At 38.6% G+C, this 22,344-nt stretch overlaps 1 protein-coding gene across 4 annotated transcripts in view; it reads left to right on the forward strand.

Annotated features, from left to right (window-relative positions):
• The first annotated feature begins 6,830 nt into the window (after positions 1-6,830).
• MGST1 (microsomal glutathione S-transferase 1) overlaps positions 6,831-22,344 on the forward strand; it is a 34,122-nt gene continuing 18,608 nt past the window's right edge. Inside the window, exons 1-2 of one of the 4 annotated variants that reach the window (XM_022577681.3) lie at positions 6,831-6,946; positions 11,826-11,942. The gene's annotated coding sequence lies outside the window, so the exon portion shown is untranslated. The other 3 variants (XM_022577680.2, XM_022577685.2, XM_022577683.2) reach the window with 3 other exon arrangements.

A 22,344-nucleotide genomic window follows, 5' to 3' on the forward strand; every position in this document is an offset into this window, starting at 1 on the left:
TTTTTTAATAAGAAATGTGTTCTGAGACCAGAGCACCCGCTCCCCACTCGCAGCACTAACCGCTTGGGAGAAGCTAAACTGTAATCTTGCTTCATTCTAATTATCGGTTAGCTCTAATGATGCTTCCAGAGATGACAAAGAATGACTGTACTTTTGGACTGCACCGCCTTACCTAAAACAAGCAGTGACTAGCCTGCTACCTGAAACACATATCCTGTTCTGTTCAAAAGCATTTTCTATGATTCAGGAATGGTGTTAAAGGCTTTATGTGCTCACTTAAGACATGCAGATATCACCATAATTCTAGTCCGTCTCAAAATGTATTCTGGAAAAAATACTGTAGTGCAGTGTTACCAAAGCTTGAATAACCATAAGAATCACCTTGAACGTGTAGATTCTAGCCCAACACTAGGTTGATTTGGGTCAGAATCTCCAAAGGGAAGAGCCCAGGAATCTATAACTTTGACAAAAGCTTACTTTTACTATCAGACAAGTTTGAGAACCATCTCTCTGTGTCTATGAGCTGTGGGTATGGGAGGAAGAAAATGGTCTATGAAGACAGAGAGACATGGCCTTGAGTCTCTGCTTTCTCATTTCCTTATTGTGTGGCCTTGGCAAGCAAACTTCTCTGAGCCTCATTTTTCTAATTTGTAGATTAAGGACAATACATACAGGGACTGATATTAAAAATATTTGGCAACCAGGATGGCATGGCAGCCACCAATGAGATGCCAGGCATCGACTTTTTATTTATTTATATTTATTTTTAATTTAAAAAAATTTTTTTTTCAGTAAAATATTTTATTTGCCCAAGACTTAACTGTTGCAGAACAACTCCAAATATATCACTTTTTTTATACCACATGGCTACAAATGAAAAATTGCCATTGGTTTGTCTGATTATGTTTGACATAGAAAGGAGGAAAATAAAGAAGGTAATGAAGCAGTTTTCTTAGAGAACATACAGAGATTTGGTTGAGCTTTTTCCCCATCTTACTATCCAGTAGCCCTCCCTTTGTTTGATATGAATTTTAGAGCCGAGAAAGAAATGACTGATTCATTTTTGCTTTAGAAGGAGCATGAATGACAAGGTGGAAGTATTCTGTTTAGATAACTTTATAACTGCTTTCTTTATCCAATTTTATTTCTGAAGTAAAAATCAGAACACTTTTTCTTTGCCAGATTGATGAATAATGGTTTGTTAATTTTGGTTTTTTTTTGAAGTTACAGATGAAGCATTTATTTTGCCATTCTTTTATTTTTATTTATTTATTTAATTTATTTTTTATTTTTTACATCTTTATTGGAGTATAATTATTTTACAATGGTGTGTTAGTTTCTGCTTTATAACAAAGTGAATCAGTTATACACATACATATGTTCCCATATCTCTTCCCTCTTGCGTCTCCCTCCCTCCCACCCTCCCTATCCCACCCCTCTAGGTGGTCACAAAGCACCGAGCTGATCTCCCTGTGCTATGCGGCTGCTTCCCACTAGCTATCTACCTTACGTTTGGTAGTGTATATATGTCCAAGGCACCGACTTTTTAATTCCCATTCCTGGAGAGGGCAGCTGATGGCAAGAGAACCTGGGAGCTGGGGAGTCTGATGGGGGGGCACTTGGAAGACTGAGGCCATGGCTATTTACTAACCCATGAGAAAGTATTACAGTATTTCCGTAATTGGGAAAGAGATGTCCTTATGCCTATCACCAGGCTAGCAGCTCTGTATAAATTAAAAGATGGTTGTGGATATTAAAATAATACTTAACATCACAGTGCTAAGTACCTTGTAAGTAATTCAACAAATAGAAGTTACTATTAGCATTCATGCTTCTTATTACTTATTACATGTATTATACTTGTGGAACTGAACCAGACCAGAGAAGGTCAGGTCCAAGAGTCCACAGACACTCTCAGATCTTCTATAGGCTTATAACTAAATTATTGATCTAGCTTTGGGAAGACAACAATGTGAATATAGAAAGGGAATCTGAAATTGGGAGATGACTCCAAGTGGGAAAAACAGCTTCGATATGAACCAAGCTTAGAGGGAACCTCATGTATCACCTTAAGCAGAGACAGAGCAGGTAGTTACAGAGTCTACAGAGACCCCACCCCTGTAGAGAGAACTGGCAACAATCTAAAGAGACAGGTATTCAGATATTTGGTAGTGAATGTCAAGAACCTAGTTGCAGGGATGGGCTGCAAATTAGGTGAAGGACTAGCGATAAAGATGGCTCAGGGCCCGAACCCAGCCCTGGGGAGACTTGGCTGCACTAGTCACAGGGTCATGATAGCAAACAAATTGATTTAACACGAAGATAAAACTTAAATATGAATGCTTAAAATCCCTCTGCCTAAGGACTGGGCTGATTTCACTGTAGGAGGCAAGTCTTAGCCTACAGATGAAGGCTAAGTGGACAATTTTCCAAGCAATAACTCTGATCTATGTGACAAGAGATAAGCACAGTATTGCAGACTCCAGAGAGATTCTGAGAAAGGAGTGGATGAGAGACAGTGGCGATGATTTGCGGTGGGAGGTGGGGGGCGAGAAGAGGAGAACTCAGCAGGCAAGGAGATGTCCTTCAGAGACCTGTCAGTCCTTTTCCTCCCATGCTCACCAGCTCTCTCTGCCTTTAGCCCATTTTTCTCTCATCCATTGACATTTGCTCCCCAAATAATGTAATTGTGGAAGCCAATCGTTATTGCCCTAGGAAAGCATTATATACATTTATTAAATGGAAACAGAGCTATTTGTAGAAAGCTTAACTTTAAAAAAAAAAATTGAAAATGCTACTCTTCAGGTAGTGACAGCATTGTAGCCTGCAACACTGTCATTGAACCACTGCTGGAAGGAAGAATCCAGCTGTGGGCACTTCTGTGGGGCTGGGAGAGCCATTGAAGCCAAAATTGAGAAAACTTCATGTTTTGTAACCCACAGCAGTATTGATTCTTCTCTGCTGCCTTCTGTGGGAACCAGAAATGATTGTAGCAAGAAGGCTGACAGGGGGAAAATAGCAAAAGTGGTTTCCAAGTAGTTCAGGAAGCACCAGGGAGGGAGCATCTACCAAATGGGACCTCTGGGTCCCCTGCCGCCTTTCGCAACTGCCTCTTCCTCTATTTACCTCTGGCCAGTGTTGCCGTGGAGCAATTGGGAGCATATTTTTATTCCACTATTAGCAAACTCCAAAGGGAAGACTTATCAAACTGCCTCTCATTTGTAAATTTTGAGCTGGTGACTAGAGTGACTTACAAGGTGGGTACCTTGTCCTCAATAACTAAATAATTCACATGATTTATACCTTTAAATAAGTTTCTTTAGGCACCTGCTGTTCTTAGAACTGTCACAGTTAAGCTGAAGGGGGTGAGTTCGGGCTGGAAACACAGTTTCTTTTTCTCGAGTTTAAATTAAATCCTTGACATTATAAAACATTACAGATACATTACCATTGTCGACTGTGTACTGTTCCTATGTTTTTCCTATTGCATTATTCAGAATTAAGTTAAAAATTCTTTCTATTGTGTCTTAATGTTTCTGGGATGTGGACAGATCAATATTTCCAGCCTGTGCACACACTCTACCTAAGGGCTGTGAGTCATATTTGCTTTGAAAGAAATAGCACTTAAGGACTGTCAGTCAAGTCAGTTGTAAGAAACATAGAACTCTTTAAGAATTACTCTGCCTCTTCCTCACATCTAAATGTAGCCAACCGCTTGGAGTATCTAAGGCAGATAACTAAACTGTATTTTAAAAATGGTGCAATTCCAATTAATCTATGCAAATAAAAAGCTCTGTGTCTTAGCACCTATACATAGCAAATATATAATCTTTATTAAACTAAAAATTATATAACAATACGAGTAAGGAATATGTGTAAGAAAAAGACCCAGTTTCCTAAAGTCATTTGGATGTCAATATTACAGTATTTTGCTATACTAGGTCTCTATGCCCAGGCTGGGAAAGCACTGGGTAGGGTGTGTAAAATGGGATTTCTAGTCTGTTTGGCCACTGCTTAACTACATGACCTTTAAAAACTACTGCCTTCACCTCTTGCTTCCCAAGGTCCGAGTCTCCTTTCAGACTGCAGGTTAAGGACCGCATGTTAAGAATTAGCTGTATATTTTCAGATTTACTCACTGTGTCTGTGAGAAGTTGGAGTTCATATCAATTCAGCTTGATATAGAAGAAATCCACCTTCAGCATTAAAACTGGCTTGCCTCATTAGGATCTGTTTACTGTTCCTGAAAGTAAATAAAAGCAAAATTGTTCCTCTGGTATCTAATATACTAATAATGTATATTAGTACTATTATTTATCCAGTGACTACTTACCTCAGGCTCATTGTGGTGTTAGGTGTGTAGACGTTTAATCTTCTCCCTGTATGAGCTTCCATTTACCTACCACATAATTTATATATGCAAAGTGATATTTGGATTCTTCTGGCACATTATTGCCAAGAGTGCCAATAAAGGAGTCATACTGCGCCCTAATATTCCTGATTATATTTGTATCATTGTCGTAGAGGCTGTATCAGTGGACGGAACAACGGACTGTACCGTTAAATTAGCACAATTTTGCAGCTCTGCCTGGCAGAAGCTCTCAGTTAATCCAAGAGGTGATTCAACCCTATCCAATATGATTACTCTATAAATATTTGCCCAAGCTCAGCACCAGCCGTTATATCACTAATCACACAGAGGTTTGTTATAGCGAAGGCCGCCAGTGTCAGCAATTTGAAAAACAAAGCTAATTAGTTTTGATTTAGGGATGGGAAGACTTATTAAGTTGCAAGTGGAGAGCTCGCATAGTATAGCAGCTGTTTAGAGCACATAGGAATATGAAGGAGATTTACTATTTTTTGCATAGGATTTTGAGAAGGAATGGGAGGACTGCCAGGCTAAGAATACAGGCGTGTGTGACAATGAGTGGCAACAACCAGTGATGGCTGGGGTGGGGGTGGAGCAATAGAAAACCCCCCTTAAAATACGACCCCAAATAGACACACATTAAGTAAACAGTGTGCTTTCTATATAACCAGCTTTAGGTCAAGTTCCTGGCTTCCCTTTCCAAACAGATTACTGTTCTTAGACTCCTCAGTAGAGAATCCTGGTACCAACAACAGTGTTGACCCATATGGGTTGATTTGGAGGGAGGGTAGCAAAGGAGCCCCTTACTCCTACATCCCTGAGCTACGAGTCTACTGTGGTAGATAGGTTTATTATTATTATTATAGTCTTTGCATCCTTTAAAAAATATCTTGAATTGGAAAGTTTTTACTTAGTGACATTTATCTTTATTAGCAACAAATAATACAGTGCTATTTGTTCCAGTTTTTGAAAAGCACTATTGTTTTCCACAGAAATACCTCTACTCAGACACTAAAGGAGGAGAACTAACATTAATCAAGCCTTTAAATTGGACCGAGCACTGTACTACCCTCTTTAAATATGCTCTCATTCAATTTAACACTCATAACAGTTTTCTTTGGTAGGGTTCATTATTTCCCCTTTAAAGATGAGGAAACTGAGATCCAGTGGGGTTAAGTAATTTAGCTCTGGGCATCTCACACTGTCTCCCATGGACAACCAGGTTTTTCTACTCACAGTTGAGATCTTGGGTAAGTTGCTCCATTCTCTGGAGTCACTTGCCTCCTCTGTGAAGTAAGAGGAATAGGTCAGATCACTGATCTCTCAACTTTTTTGATTATACTATTCTATTAGTTAAAAAAAAATCTTGGAGTATTTACAGCCTAATACATATTTATGGTAAGTCATATATATACTATTGTGAATCCATTCATTAAATAATGAGCTTGTTTTTTTCTTAAATTTTACACTAAAAATATAACTCTGAATACTTTCCCCTCAGGATTGAATCAAGATATTAAGGTTCCTGTGCACCCTACTTTGTAAACTGTGGGACTAGGTGATCTCCATGAGTTCTAAAAATCTGTGATTCTAGGCTGTCTGTTCAGCTTTGTAAATTATAGAAAGAATGCATTGATGAATAACTTCTTGGCATGAGTAAATTGTGATAGAAGAGCCAGAAGGAGCCTGAAAAAACTAGGCCAGGAAAGGTCAGTTGAGAGTCCTGGATAATATAATATGGAAAAACTGGAAACCCAGTAAATGGGGAGGAAGAAGTAGGGATCAAATGAGGTGATGATGATAATGATGAAGATAATAATAATATTTAGTAACATAATAGAATAATTTCTATGTTCTTGGCCCTGTTTAAATCATTTAACATGTATTTCTTTATTTTCTTATCACCACAACAATGCTATGAGGTAGGCGCTATTATCTTTAAATGAGGAACAGAGAAGGAGAAAATAAGGAACAGAGGGGTCAGGTAACTTACTGGTTGTATAGCTAACAAAAAGCTGAACTGAGATTCAAAGCCAGTCACTTGGTCTCAGAAATGAGACCAAAGGCCATAGAAAATTGCTAAGTCTCAGTGGATATTTGTTCATTGTCTTATAAGGAGCCACTCAGTGGTTGTACTAGTCAGAGTTCTCTAGAGACACAGTAGGATAGATAGATAGATGACAAATAGGTAGATAGACAGATAGATGATAGATAGATGACGTAGATAGATAGATGATAGATAGGTGATGTAGATAGATAGATGATAGATAGATGGATAGATAGATAAGGTTATTATAAGTGCCTGGCTCATGTGATGATGGAGGCTGGGAAGCCCAAAATCTTCAGTGTGGGCTGGCAGCTTGGAGACCCAGGAGACCGATGGTGAAGATGAAGACCAAAGGCAGTCAACTGAAGGAGTCTTTCTTGCTCTGAGAGGCCAATTTTTTTGTTCTATTCAGGTCTTCAACTGATTGGATGAGGCCCACCTACATTATGGAGGACAATCTGCTTATTCAAGGTTCACCAATTTAAGTATTAATTGCATTTGAAAACATCTTCCAAGTTGACATAACCAGTGTAAGTCATTCAGTGTATTTCATCTATACAATTTCCGAGATGGATATTTGACTCTGTTAAAACCAATTAGGGACAAGAATGTTTACCTTGTGACTTAATGTGTTTCCAGAGACAGGACTATCTTGAAAGCATGAGGGGAAATGTTGCCTGGAATTCAGCCAACAGCAAGGAAGCAGAGCAGAGTGAAAGAGAGACATCTCAATTTTATTTTATGAAACTTGATCCAAGTTTCCTTATGGAAACTAGATATACGTGTGGACTACCCAGTTTTGTGAGTTAATAAATCCCTTTTAATTGGATTTGAGTTGGGCATTCTGATACTTCTAACATAAAAAGTTCTAACAAATATATACAGAGAAGTTAGGCAGGGAAGGAGCCCAAACTTTTTGAGATCAACCTCAGGTTGTAGGCAGCTACCATGATTTATCACAAAAGGACTGTGGCCACTGACTATTAGATCCAGGAAAGCAATGCAGACATTTTCATGTATTTCTAGGTTCAAAGAAAAGCCTGGCTGACCTTTTCTGCCAGATGAACTATTGCCTACTTCATGGTTTCACTTAAGACCACTTAATGATAATAAATAAAGGGAAGGATGTGGCCATACATCTAAACCAGAATTTTTTGAAGGATTGGTGACTAGAATTATTTTAATGTACTCTATAAAAGAATTCATTTTAATCTCCCGCAAAAATAACCTTTCACAAATCTCCTCTACAACATTTTTCTTTTTTTCTTAATCCTGGTCAATCTCGCTGTATTTCAGACTGTTCTTTGGCTCACATTGTCCCCCTCCTAACTGTCTATCCAATGGTACCAAAAAGTGCTGTCTTCTTCAAAAGCATTTTCCTGTTTTAACCCAGATTGAACTTTCCTTTTCTAAACCAGCGAAGCTGGTATTGCCTGTTCTACTCATTTGAGCACTTAGTCATTTGTTGTCTTATGTCATTACCCTGTAGACTCGTGTCCCTGAAAGAAAAAGAGAGAGAGAGAGATGTACTACTCCAATTTGTAAGACCAAGATAGAACGTACTCAAGGATTTGACATATGGGTTGGTCAAGAAAGAGAAAACAGAATGGAGGAAGATCTAGATGTATTGCTCAGCCTGGAATGGTGAATTTAGAGATAGGCACGTGGAGACTGGAGTGCTTTCAACTGTAAAATCAGGCCAAATGTGGAATAGACAGAAAAGATGTCAGTACTTTTAGGTTCAGACACATCATCAGTCTGTCAAAGGAGGAGCAATGTAGTGATGAGCACATGGTCCGATGACAGACCAGGCATTGAGAACAAGCCCTGGGAAGTCAGCAAATAGCCATTTGGTGAGGGAAGTTCTTGACAGGGAAAGCTTCCCTGGGGTCTGAAATGAAAGCAGGACTTTAGACATTGAGACTAGGGTGTAAGCAGGGGGTAAGGACTCACTTGGATGTACGTCACAATCTGGAGTTAGGTCAGATAAATGTAATGCTCTAAAATAATCCCAAACAAGATTCAGGACCGTATGATATAAGAGCCAGAACCTTAGACTTAGAAAATGTAGGTTCTAGTTACTAGCTGATTGGTCTTGGACAGGCATTATAACCTCTCTGTGCCTCAATTTCCTCTCTGGTAAAATGAGAGGGTTGGACTAGATGAACCCTAAGGTTCCAAGGGGTGATTCAGGGATTTTCTAGCCAAGTAAGTGCATATTTGCTCCAATTACTAAAGACTTCAGACCATTTGAGAAACCTGCACCTTGCTGTCAATTATTTTAGATATTAAGGTTCTATGTAAGATTTCTCTTGAAAATAGAATTCTACTGAAAAGAACAGTTTGAAAACCACTGAGCAGATGCTACTAGAGTCTGTTTTCATGATATGAACTAATAGGATTCTTTATCCTTCTGGCAAATAACCCTAGATGATAAGTGATGGGGGTTTTATTGATATCACTTGACAGCGTCTTGTGAAATAAAGGGCCTAAAGTATCTTTGGCCAAAGGAACTAATCAAATATTTGGATTTCTGATCAAATATATTTATTATTGTATTTTACATTAAAACGTAATACATGTTATGATGGACACTTTCAACAATAAAGAGAAGTATAAGGAAGAAAATGGAAATCATATGGATGACTTTAAGCCAGGGAAAATAACTATCACCATTTAGTTTATTTTCTTCTGGTCTTTTTGTGTTTGTGTGTGTGTGCGTGCACACAGGCACAATGTTTTTCAACAAACTTAGGGCTCTGTACATTTATATACCGTACATTTAAAGGTGAGTAAGAGTAGACTAGTAGGAGTGTTAAAATACAAAAGTAATTAAATTACAGTTTAATGTAAACATACTATAAAGGAGGTGAATATAGTCTGCTGCAAGAGTCCAGCAGAAATGAAATCACTTTTACCCATAGGTAACAGCTTCAAAACAAGAAGCTCTATGGATTTCAGGTAGACTGACGTGAGAGAGAAGATATTCTCAGATAAGTCAACAGAGGGTATTGCAATGGAAATGGCGGGGAACCAGTGTCAATTGACAAACCCCAGAGTAGACAATCCATCTAGACTCTCCCCCTAGTCTCTGCTTTCTCTGCCTGGCTTGGGATTTCATACAAAGGCAGATCTCATTTTATTGCACTTCACAGACACTGTGCTTTTTACAAGTTGAAGGTTTGCGGCAACCCTGCCTTGAGAAAGTCTATCAGCGCCATCTTTCTACCAGCATTTGCTCATTTCGTGTCTCTGTGTCACATTTTGATAATTCTCACAATATTTTAAAGACTGCACCAGCAAAAAGATTACAACTCACTAAAGACTTTTATGATGGTTAGCATTTTTAGCAATAAAGTATTTTTAAAGGTATGTACATTATTTTTTTAGACATAATGCTTTGCACATTAAAGAGACTATGTATAGTGCAAATATAACTTTTACTTGCCATGGGAAACCAAAAAATTTCTATGACTTTCTTTACTGCGATATTCACTTTATTGTTGTGGTCTGGAACTGAACCTGGAATATCTGCAAAGTATGCACACACAATGGAATACTACTTGGCCATAAAAAAGAATTAAATTTTGCCGTTTGCAACTACATGGATGGAGAACTTGGAGGGTATTATGCTAAGTGAAATAAGTTGAAAGACAAATACTGTATGATATCAATTATATGTGGAATTAAAAAAAGAAAGCAAACTGGTAAATATAACAAAAAAGAAACAGACTCACAGATACAGAGAACTAACCAGTGGTTACCAGTGGAGAGGGAAGAGGGGAGGGGCAACATAGGGGTAGGGGAATAAGAGGTACAAACTACCATGTGTAAAATAAATAAGCTACAGGGTTATATAGTACAATACAGGGAATATAGCTAATATTTTATAATAACTATAACAGTACCCAAAAGAGTAAGTACGTGTAACTCAAGTTTCTCTCTGTGAAAAGAGTATGAAAATCACTAAACAGACATTTTGAAAATAAACAGTACATCTTAGTTCAAGAATAAAAATTGTGAAATTCGTATTAGGGAAAGTTTTCTATTTTATGATTCCCAGACACCCTCAAAAAAAGTTGGCACATAAAAAGGAGAGAGGGTTTAAATAGTTCTATGTGAGATAGGAGAGACGTAAAAAGAAGAGAGGTTTACTAGAGCAGAAACCTTAGAAACCAGGGCCAGTAGTTCAGCGGGAACAGTTAATTATTTTATAATAACTATTTTAAAATTGTGAATCATTACCTTGTACATCTGAAATGTATATAATATTGTACACCAGCGATACCTCAAAGAGTTCGTATACTGGCCCCATAAGCTATTAAAATAGTTTGGCGTTCCTAAACCACTGCTGACAGAGATGATGGGGGATGGAAACTTCATAGAGTTGACATAAAGTGTCCTGTCACCGCCAATGTAGAGCAATCTCTTTTCAGATCTCATGTGAAGCAGGAAGCAACACTTTCATCTTAATAGGGGCTTAAACCCCACCCCTATCTTTCCTATGCTGTGTGAGTAGCAGAATAGAAGGTCATTGATCTTACAAAGAGATGGAGGACATGGAGACCGTCATTGTCTGCAGCCAATCAGCACTTTCCATAGACGTCATATACAGATTTGCATATATACAGACTGCACTGTGAGCAAGTGTCCAAGTAAAGACTGAGACTTCACAATAAGGTTTCCAAAACAAGATGCAGCATAGGTTTTACTGGACAAAAACAGAGTAGAACATGTAGGGGAAAAGTCCATTCTGAAGTAAGTTATTGCGTTATTGAGCTATTGAATTCAATGATTGCCAGTTTCTCCCCAAGGGGGAACTGGCACTGTGATCAGAGCCTGCTGTGTGTTCATTGTATATTCGTTGTTTAACCAAGACATGGCTATGCTCAGGAGGCTTCTACATTCTCAACTTGTTAGTTGGAGCCCAGCTTAGCACCTCTCATGAGTTCCTGATGAAAAACCAATTCCTTGAGTCTTTAGAGGGTTGGATACTTCACTGAAGACTGATGGGAAAAGAAGAGGAGGGTTACATTACATACTATGCTTAGAATCCTCATTTGAAAATCCTCATTAGCTATGTCTCTTCTCCCTCTGAAGTTCCTCTTTTTCACTAGCCACTTCCTCTCTTTCTCCATCCTTCTCCTAACTGTTCCTGCTCACCTTCTGGCCCTGGTTTGTAAGGTTTCTGCTCTAGTAAGCCTGACTGCTTTTCATGTCTCTTCTATCTCACACAGAACTATTTAAACCCTCTCTCTTTTTTTATTTGCCAACTTCTTCTGAGGGTGTCTGGAAATCGTAAAATTGCAAACTTTCCCTAATACGCATTTCACAATTTTTATTTGTGTACTAAGATGTACTGTTTATTTTCAAAATGTCTGTTTAGTGATTTTCATACTCTTTTCACAGAGAGAAACTTGAGTTACACGTACTTACTCTTTTGGGTACTGTTATAAGTGGGCGCACGTACAGTTGACCTCACTGTCACTGTCAAGATTTTGATGCCATAGAAGTCGACCAAACCAGGTAAGAAGACTCATCCCATTTTCTAAGTACTTTAACTGTCATCCAATCTGATGCATCTTACAGATGAGATTGGAAAGACAGATCAGTTGAAATCATTGTTTCTTTTTTTTTTCCTTGTTTATTGATTGATTGATTTTTTTTACGTCTTTATTGGAGTATAATTGCTTTACAATGTTGTGTTAGTTTCTGTTGCACAACAAAGTGAATCAACTATATGTATACATATATCCCCATATCCCCTCCCTCTTGAACGTCCCTCCCACCCTCCCTAACCCACCCCTCTAAGTCGTCGCAAAGCACCAAGCTGATCTCCCTGTGCCATGCAGCTGCTTCCCACTAGCTATCTATTTTACATTTGGTAGTGTATATATGTCCATGCCACTCTCTCACTTCATCCCAGCTTACCCTTCCCCACCCCCCGTGTCCTCAAGTCCGTTCTCTATGTCTGCATCTTTATTCCTGCCCCGCCACTAGGTTCATCAGTACCATATTTTTTTGATTCCATATATATGCGTTAGCATATGGCATTTGTTTTTCTCTTTCTGACTTACTTCACTCTGTATGACAGACTCTAGGTCCATCCACCTCACTACAAATAACTCAATTTCGTTTCTTTTTATGGCTGCGTAATTTTCCATTGTATATATGTGCCATAACTTCTTTACCCACTCATCTGTCGATGGACATTTAGGTTGCTTCCATGTCCTGGCTATTGTAAATAGTGCTGCAGTGAACATTGTGGTACATGTCTCTTTTCTGAATTATGGTTTTCTTAAATGCCCCAACCAAAAGATACAGACTGGCTGAATGGATACAAAAACAAGACCCATATATATGCTGTCTACAAGAGACCCACTTCAGACCTAGGGACACATACAGACTGAAAGTGAAGGGATGGAAAAAGATGTTCCAAGCAAATGGAAATCAAAAGAAAGCTGGAGTACCAATACTAGTATCAGATAAAAAAGGTATTAAAATAAAGACTGTTACAAGAGATAAGGAAGGGCACTGTTGGTGGAAATCATTGTTTCTTAAGTTCTACCACAAGTTTCTAGAAGAGTGGATTGATCACAGTTGTGCGTCAACAGGCAGTGCTGGGTAGGCTATACTAGTAGGGAAAGGCTAAAATTGGAGAATCCAGTTTAAAAATTCTGGTGTTATTTCTGTGGTTACTGGAAAGGTATCCTCTGAAGGGAACCTGAGATAATTCTCCAATTCTACTATAGCCTGGATGAGGTATTTCTTTTGTTCTGGGCAATTTATTATTTCCCATTTGGTTTTCCACCTAGGAAGGGAGTATTTTGTAAAGAAGATATGACTATCTGATCAGTGGAAAGGAACAACTCTCCTTTTTTACCTAATAAATTAAATTCTGATTTATAAATCAGCAATAATAAATCTAGTAGTATGAATTAATTTTGGAGAGACTGAACACTTGTCTGGGCCAATAAAAAGGAAATATTTAAAATATTTTAATATTAAGTTAAATACTTAAATGTAAAATAAAGACAGAGGCATCTGTGTGGCATCTTAGCCATGTTCCCACCCTCCCCTTTATTTTATTTATTTATTTAATAAATTTATTTATTCGTTCATTTATTTATTTATTTAGGCTGTGTAGGGTCTTTGTTGCTGTGCGTGGGCTTTCTCTAGTTGTGGTGAGCGGGGGCTACTCTTCGTTGCAATGCACGGTTCTCACTGCGGTGGCTTCTCATTGTGGAGCACGGGCTCTAGGCACGCGGGCTTCAGTAGTTGTGACACACAGGCTTCAGTAGCTGTGGCTTGTGGGCTCCAGAGCGCAGGCTCAGTAGTTGTAGCACACGGGCTTAGTTGCTCCGCGGCATGTGGGATCTTCCCAGATGAGGGCTTGAACCCATGTGCCCTGCATTGGCAAGCGGATTCTTAACCACTGCGCCACCAAGGAAGTCCCTCCCTTTTACTTTTTAATTGCCATATGCCATTTCAAGGTCATTAATGTCTGTTCTTCGGTTTCCTAATCTATGCAAGGAAGCTAATACTTGTTCTAAAGTGTTTTTTTAAGAAGCAAATTATCAGTAGAAGAAAAGACAGAGAGAAAAAAACTGAGGTGTTATAAAATTTTAAAGGGATTACAAGTTAACTTTATAAACAGAAATTGTTTGGCCCTTTGTTCCTGATAGACCATACCTGGTTGTACTGAAAAGGTATAAGACATTTAATTTATATAAAATGTATGCCCCTGTCTATGAATGTTTACTGTCACATGCTCCATTCTTGAGCTTTGTACAATGTTGAGAAATATTTGACTTAGATTTATGTTATTTCTAGGATAAAAAATTTTAGTGGGTATAAATTGATAACTCCATAAAAGTTCTCTGGAATAATTGGAAAGATGTGCACCCAAGATGAACCAAATCAGATGTTCTCAGTTCAGGGCAAATTGTTCTCTGCTCACCCTAAAACCAGTCCTTCTTAAAAACATTTAATAACCTCAGTGCCTGGAGTCTCCCTTTCCTACCACTCATGCCATACCTCAGCCCTGCTTGAAAATTTGTACTGTTGCTACCACTGATATATCTGTTCTAGAAAGAAACAGGCTTTCGTTTCCAGGACTGTCAAATCAGGAGCTTTCACGAGAACACAAGGATTCACTCTATTATTGCACATCATAGAACTCATGCCTGTAGCTTGAAAATAGAAGTCTTTGGTGTAGGCATTTGCTTGTTTGACAGTTCTGTTCTAAATTTTGAAACTCGTGGTACTGTAAAGTGCCTGTCTGACGATGGTGTACCAGCGCTTAGTCATGCAAAATAATTATTGTTCACGGTTCCTTAGCTGAAGTCAGTAGCTCCGTGCAAAACACAACATAATGCAGAGATCTAAAGTTACTAAATCAAAACTGAGAAAAAGAAGAATTTTAAGCAGGCTTGGCAGAAAAAAATAGGTTCTACGAGATTTGCCAAGTGATTTCTCTCAGCATACGGAAGGCTCTAATATTTCTAAAAGAACCCCCATGATAGAAACCATGGTAACTTTTATTAGTATGTCCTGGTGATTGTTGTCAGTTAACTTGCATGACGTCAAAAACACGAAAGCAATTTTGGAGATAGCAAATGGTGCCTACTGCTTGTTTCCTAAACTTGAAATAATATTTTCAGGTTTGCTTCTGTCAATTCAGTGTTTGAATATCTACATCCAGTATATCATCTACACTGAAGGGCTTGATTAAATTAACCTAAGTGTGTATAGGACTGAATTTTTGTGGCTGGAGTGTTGGGATGCCTACCCTGGACCCATAGTAGGGCCTGTGAATCAGTATAGTGGTGCATGCAGGAAAAGTGAACATCAGTCCTACAAACGAAGAGTTATCTCTCCATGTTGCCCGAAACATTTGCCGGAGAATCTTGGCAAGATTAGGTATTGCTGCTTGAATGCAAGGGATGATGTCCTTCTTAACCCCCAGCAGACAATTGAGCTTAAGAGTATCCCTTTTCTGGGAATAACAAACAGCAATATCTATCGTTTCCTTAGAAGAGGGAAAAACACAGAAAATAAACCAGGAATTTCACAGACTCTGCCATAATATATTTACCTTCAACACTTTCAATCCAGTATTAAGACAGAATTGTTAGAGATGGATATGTAATTATTTTAGACTTAGCTCATGGCCACTTTCCATAGAGTTCATGAGTTTTTAAAAAATAATCTGTTATTGAGGTTTCATTAGTATACAGTGAACTGCACAGATTTTAAGTATACAGTTCAATGGTTTTGACAAATGTATACTTGCATGTAACTAATATCCTGAACATTTTCATCACTCCAGAAAGTTTTCTTATGCTCCTTTCCAGCTAATTATCACCCTTATCCCACTAGAAACAACCATGTTTCTCATTGCTGTTATCATAGATTAGTTTGCCTGTTTTTGAACTTCATATAAATGAATCATAGAGTATATACTCCTTTGCGTCTCATTTTTTTTTACTTAACATAGTGTTGAGACTTAGTCATGTTACTGTGTGTATCTGTAGTTTATTATTATTTTTAAATTGTGCTCTAGGTAGTGTTTTTGTGTGTATATACCACAATTTGTTTTCCCATTCTTCTGCTGATGGACGTTTAGGTTTTCCCAGTTTTTGGCAATTGCATATAAAGCAGCAAAGAAATTCTTAAACAATCCTTTTTGTGTCTAAATGTCCTCTTTTCCCTTGAGTTATTCCTCAGAGTGGAAATGTTGGATTATAGCCTAGGTCTAAGTTTATCTTTATAAGAACCTACAAGACAGTTTTCCTAGTGTGGGTATCCCATTTTTTTACTCTCACAGGCAACATGTGAGAATCCCATTTGCTTCACACCCTTGTCAGTATTTGATCTTGTCTGTGTTTTCAATTCTTGCCATCCTAATGTTTGGGAAGAAATATCTCATTGTGATGGATATTTATAACTTTAATTCAATTATATTATGAGGAAGGAGCAAAAAGTAAAAATATCAATGAACAAAGTAACAAGTCAAAAAGAGAGCTATAGAATAATACAAAGATATTTGAAGGAAGGAAGGAAGTAAAAGAGGGAAGCATAAAGTAATGAAACATGAAATAAACATTTAATAGAAAGGATCACAAAGCCAAAAATTGATCAAGAAAGAAGAGAAAGCACAAATAAATTCTATTATGAATAAAATGGGACCCTAACTACTGATGCAGCAAACATTAAAAAGATGAGGAAAACATTATAATAACCTCATAGTAATAAACTGCTTAGAAAATATAACTTTCCAAAACTGACCCACAAAGAAAAAGACTGAATTCTCTTCAATAACCATTTAAAAATCTGGACTGTTAGTTAAAAAAAAATCCTACCCAAAGGGAAACATGAGGTCCAGAGGGCTTTACAGGTAAACTCTATAGAATAGTCAAGAAACAGATTATCCAAACCTTTATACAAACTCTTAAAATAATAGAAGAAGGGTGAACACTGCCCAACACACTCTGTGAGGCTGGTATAACTTGATACCAAAACTAGACAAGGACAGTATAAAAAACCAGAAAACTACAGGCTACTGTATACTACATCCATGAACCAAGATGCAAACTCCAAACCAAAATTAACAGCAAAGTGAACCCAGCAATATACTAAAAAACTAAAGCTTCATGGCTAACTTAGGTTTATCTCAAAATGTAATCAAAATCGTGATCAGGAATTGTTCATGAAACTACAACGAAAGGGCTAAGGATAGCCAAGACTCTCCTCAAAAACTAGCTGAAAAGACTTGTCTTACTAATTATGTAATTAATAATTAAGACAGTGCATTGGTTCAGTGATAGAAAAATAGAGCTAAGGAATAAAACAATGAGCCCCGAAAGGGACCCATGTGAGTATCTCATTGTTATCTGACTGCATATCTCTGAAGACTAATGCCACTGGACACCTTTGCATATGCTTCTTAACCATTCAGATATGTTCTTTTGTGAAGTGTCTGTTCAAATCTTTTGCATACTTTTTCTATTTTTAATTATATATTTTGTCTCCTAATTATTGTTATAGGTATTCTTTATATATTTTGCATACAAGTTCTTTGTTAGATAAACGTATTGAGAATATTTTCTCCCAGACTGTAGTTTGCCTATTCACCTTCTTAATGATGTCTTTTGATGAGCAGAATTCTTAATTTTGATAAAGTCCAATTTATCATTTTTTTTCTCTTACGGATAATGCTTTTTGTGTCTGGCCTAAGAAATCTTTGCCTACTCCAAGGTCATGAAGATATTTTCCTATGTTTTGTTGTAGAAGGTTTATAGTGTTAACCTTTAGGTCTGTGATCCACTTTGAATTATTTTTGTGTATGGTGTGAGCTGGGGGTTGAAGTTCCTTTTTTTTCCATATGGCTCTCCGTTTGTTCCAGCTCCATGCATTGAAAACTTTCCTTTCTCTATTGCATTGCTTTGGAACCTTTGCTGAAAATCAGTTGACCAACTGAGTGTGCGTGATTCTATTCTGTCCTTTTGACCCACTTGTTTATCCTAAACCTTTACCACATTCTCTTGATTAGCTTCATGAGTTTTATCATTTTTTTTTAGTCCTGTTCCTCTCATTGTGGCTTCTTTTAACTCCAGCAGGTAAGAGGTTCATATTTTGTTTCAGAAGTTAGTACAATTTCCGAACTCCTCTGGATCTCAGTATCTATAAAATAGGAAAAATAAGAACTCCCTTATAGGGTTTTTTGGGAGAGATAAACAATCTAGAATACCTTTAAAAAGTATAATATAATTCTAAAATAATATTTGTATGTTTAGAATGTTACTTATTTTTATTTCACTTTTTGCTTCCCTTTATCTTAAGACACGTTCTCACATATGTTTACTGAAATCTCCAAGAAGGGTCTGTACCCTTAGTTTCAGATTTGTGGGGGCATCTGTTCTACGGATTTAGAGAAAAAAACAAAGATCTAAGAAAATTAAAAGGAGTGAGGGGCACCTGATTCCTTCCCACTTTACCGGAAACCTAGTCTAGTGGTGATAGCAATCCTTTCTGACATTTCTCATTTGTCTGTTTTTTAAAAGGCAAGATCGGCTAGATTTCTAATGCTTTGTTCTTACAGATCTTTCTGATTTGATCTTCATTTTCTTTGTTGTAGCAGCTACATTTTGCTGAATGACCTTTGCTCTTCCCACCCCAAATCAGTGACCTTTTAAACTGTTTTAATATTTACTGTGGAATTACTTGTCCTGAACTTTGGCTCGAGTTTCCCTGAAAGATTTCATTATAGGCTTAAAATGGAGGGTTCCAAGTTTGTACCCTTACCTTTACCCAAACTAAAACAAGCTGAAAAAATAACTCTTTCTCCTCCTTACTCATCTAAGAGCATACAACAAAGATGAGCAGAAATCTAAATTTTTTCATAACCTTTTCCCTGTTACTGCTCTAGATCATACCCCAGTTATCATTCTCATTGCTAAATTGAAATCTTTTCATCCTTAAGTTTAGTGGCAACTTCTTTTTTCCGGCTTTTGTGTCTACCTGATTGTAAACTCCTTGAGCACAATTATTTGATGTTATTTATCTTAGTTTTGGATTTTAGCATCAAACCAAGTGCCTTGCATTCACAACGTAACTGTCTCCTAAATTCATTCATTATAGGCAAGTGCTGATTATTGTACCAAAGACAGTTTCATATATATAACAGACAGGCAATAATTGTACATGGTTTATGGAGAGCAGGAATCCAGTATTTATTCATTGATTGATTAATAGTTTGAAGTCATTTTATAATTAGAGCATCAGATGAGTTTGGTGCTCCTTTCTTTTCAAAAACCTGTTAGAACCACTCAACTGGAATTCTGTATATCAATTATTTAAATAATAGCTCACTGTACCTTTTTCTGTAAATTTATCCACAAGATTAGAGCTGTATTACCTCATAATAAACGAAAAGGGTCTTTTAAATACTTGTAGTACTAAAATCCCTTGGCAGGAATTCAGAATTATCTCACATTCTGCCCTATTCCAGTCAGTGTCACAGCCAGGTTCCAGTGTACATTACCAAGATAGGAGAATAAATATATGTAGTTTTCAAAAGACACAGACAATGAAAACGAAGACTAACGTCTGCTGATGCTAGATTTTCCGATACTTCTACTGATATGCTCCTATAGAAACTGTTCTCAGGCCTGTGATTAATTGCTGTTTCCTAGAGCAAACTGGTAAATCTTACTTCCTTTTTTGGTAGAATATGGATTTGTCCATCAAATCTTAGCTAGTCCTGGAGGCACCCTTTAAAGTCTAAAGGAGGTAAAATTAGGACAAAAAAAGGAAGTACACCACACATAGCAGGTGGTAAATGGGTGAGAAGTATGACCAAGTGAGAAGTAACGTAGATGGAAAGCATAAATCCTTAAACATGTTTACATAAAGCCATGGAAGTTAGATCCATAAGTACTGTTGTGGGTACTAGGAAGCTTGGAAATATCCTTAATCCAGATATTGGTGTTAGAATAACTACACCTTCTAACCCTAGCATTCTTGAAAGTCCCTGCAAAAAACCATACTAAACTGATTGTGTAATGAATTGTGTAATGAACTGTAATGATCCAGCTTAAGCTCCTCCAGTTCCATTTTGGACTCTGAACAGCAGGGGACAGAATGAGGAGGCAAATTGTCTAGGATCACGGATTTGGAAGACTGGAAGACTATAGGTGATCTTCACCAAATGTTACATTGTGTCAGTGCCAGCCTTTCGAGGAAGCTTTGCCACAAGAGCAGGGAAAGAGAAGTTCAACAAAAGGTAATTGATTTATCAAAGACTTCTAATCAGCGTCCCCCCAGCCCCCGAGATTTGAATATTCTCTAAAGCTTTCAAAGCTTTCAACATTGAGATCTTTTAAAATTGTTTGCGGCTACATAAAAGTCGGCCTCCTTTCCCTCTTTCCCCACGCCCAAACTTGATGTGTCCCAATACAACGGCTAACGTCCCGAGGCGCTGCAGAGGGGAAATGGCCTTTCGGGAGGAGACTTTGCGCCGGCGCCAAAAAGAAGGGTTCAGAGAGGAGAACCGGTGGGCGGGGGTTACTCCAGGGGGAGAAAAATCAGGCGATTTAGGGGAGGGCCTTGGCGAGGTTGGAAGTCCTGCTTTCGGCGCCCGAGAGCAAGTTCCGAGGAAATTAACCAGAGAGGGCGTGGCGCCTGCCTCCCACCCGCCCGCCCTCGCAATGAAAGTCACCGAGCGCCTGCGCGACCCGCCTCTGGGACCAGGTCGCTGTCTTTCTCCTGCTCGGATTCACAGTACGTGCCCGGGAGGGGTGTGTAAGCGGCGGGTAAGGAGAGGGAGGCGGCGGGAAGGGGACCGGGGTGGCAGGTGTAGGCTTGAGGGTCTCTGCCGACCTGAAGCTTCTTTGTTCCGTGTAGCTGCTATATGTTTGCTTTTCAGTCCATCACTTTTAAAAGGGAGTTTCATTCCTGTCCCCCTTGCAGGTGAATTGTCAAGCCCCAGGACTAAAACTTGAGAGAATAAGTCTTTTTGCGTTTAAGTGATGATTGACCCACTTTGTATTCTCAGACCAAGGTAGCATCCACTTTGAAAGGGCCCCCTTGAACTTTTGGGGAATAAAAAGTACGTGCAAGTAATAGTAATCTAGAAAGTGGCTGCAGTTGAAGCAACTTCTGTTCATCCTAAGGGTGTAAAATCCTGCAGCGGCTCTGAGTTCAAGGGCAAACTGGCCTTTGTACCTCCTGAAAGACAGGACTTGCTTCTCTTGGTTTGCTTTGATAAGCCAGAGAAACATTAGCAAAGTTAAAAAATAATAATAATTAACAAAGTGGAGGAGGACATGAATTAGACCCTATTAGATGAATTGGAGATTGTTAGAGTCTGCTGACTGGAACCCTGGGAGGATTCTCAGCCCCCCGGTCTGGAGGCGAAAGCCACGTGGAAGGAGTAAAGGAGAAAGGAAGCCTTCTTTGGGGGTTCAGGCCTCAGCTGTTACTGCTGTTGCTGGACTGGGGTGGTGGGGACCAGGGTGCATGCAGATTCCATCTCCCTGCTTCCTTTGAAATAGTCCCAAGGCCTCTTAGTAGTCCGGGCACCACATTTATTTTCTCCTTTTTCCTCTGCCTGTTTACTCTCCAAGAACGTGCCAGTTGGGCTGTAATCAAACATTGTTGAATGGCCTTGGAAACTTCTCCAGGTCTCCAGCTAACAGGCTTTAACCCAGTCTAGCCCAGTGTCCTCAGATCCCTAGCCTGCTATGAAAACTAGACACACCTTTTGCATCCCCTGGGAGTTAGGCTGGTATTGAGTTTTACTGTCTTCTGCTTTTTCCAAAATAAGAGGCCTATGTGTGTTGACCACCTTTGTTCATCTTGAAAAATGGCAAATCGGTCCAGATTTGAATATTACTCTCTGTGGCAGACAAGGACAGTTTTTCTGAGGGTTTGTTTGAGAGTGGAGTTTCTTAAACGCTGAGTCCAGAAAAGGTCAGCATAGGCCCCTGGTAACGGCCTCCCCCCACCTCCCCCCCCAGAGCCAGAAGCATTTTCCTCCCAACACCTGGGCCCTGAAACTTGGAGGCCTTGTCTGCAGTCACCTCAGTCTATTCAGTAAATTCTAGAACTCATAAACAGCAATGAGACCACTGAATTATCTTTTTTCTTTGTCTCATGGGTACTGTTCTGTTGCTTTAAAAAGTCTAAAATTGCAGAGTCATGGCCATGGGAATGCGTGCTCACATACTGTGTGTTGCACAATATTGACGTAGAAAGGCTGCTATAGATAAGAGAACTTTGCTCTTTTTGGCTAACAGCCTATAAAGAGAAGAGGAATATTTCTCAGTTGGTAGTATCTATCACTCAACTGTGATAGATACTAAGGGAGCAGGGGTGGGATTCTGTGGGGTGCGGGGGACAAGACAGGAAGGGGATTTGACAGAAG

This window comes from Delphinapterus leucas, chromosome 11 (assembly GCF_059928025.1).
Source record: "Delphinapterus leucas isolate spDelLeu-1000000601 "Yukka" chromosome 11, BTC_Dleu_Yukka2, whole genome shotgun sequence".
Lineage (NCBI taxonomy): Eukaryota > Metazoa > Chordata > Mammalia > Artiodactyla > Monodontidae > Delphinapterus > Delphinapterus leucas.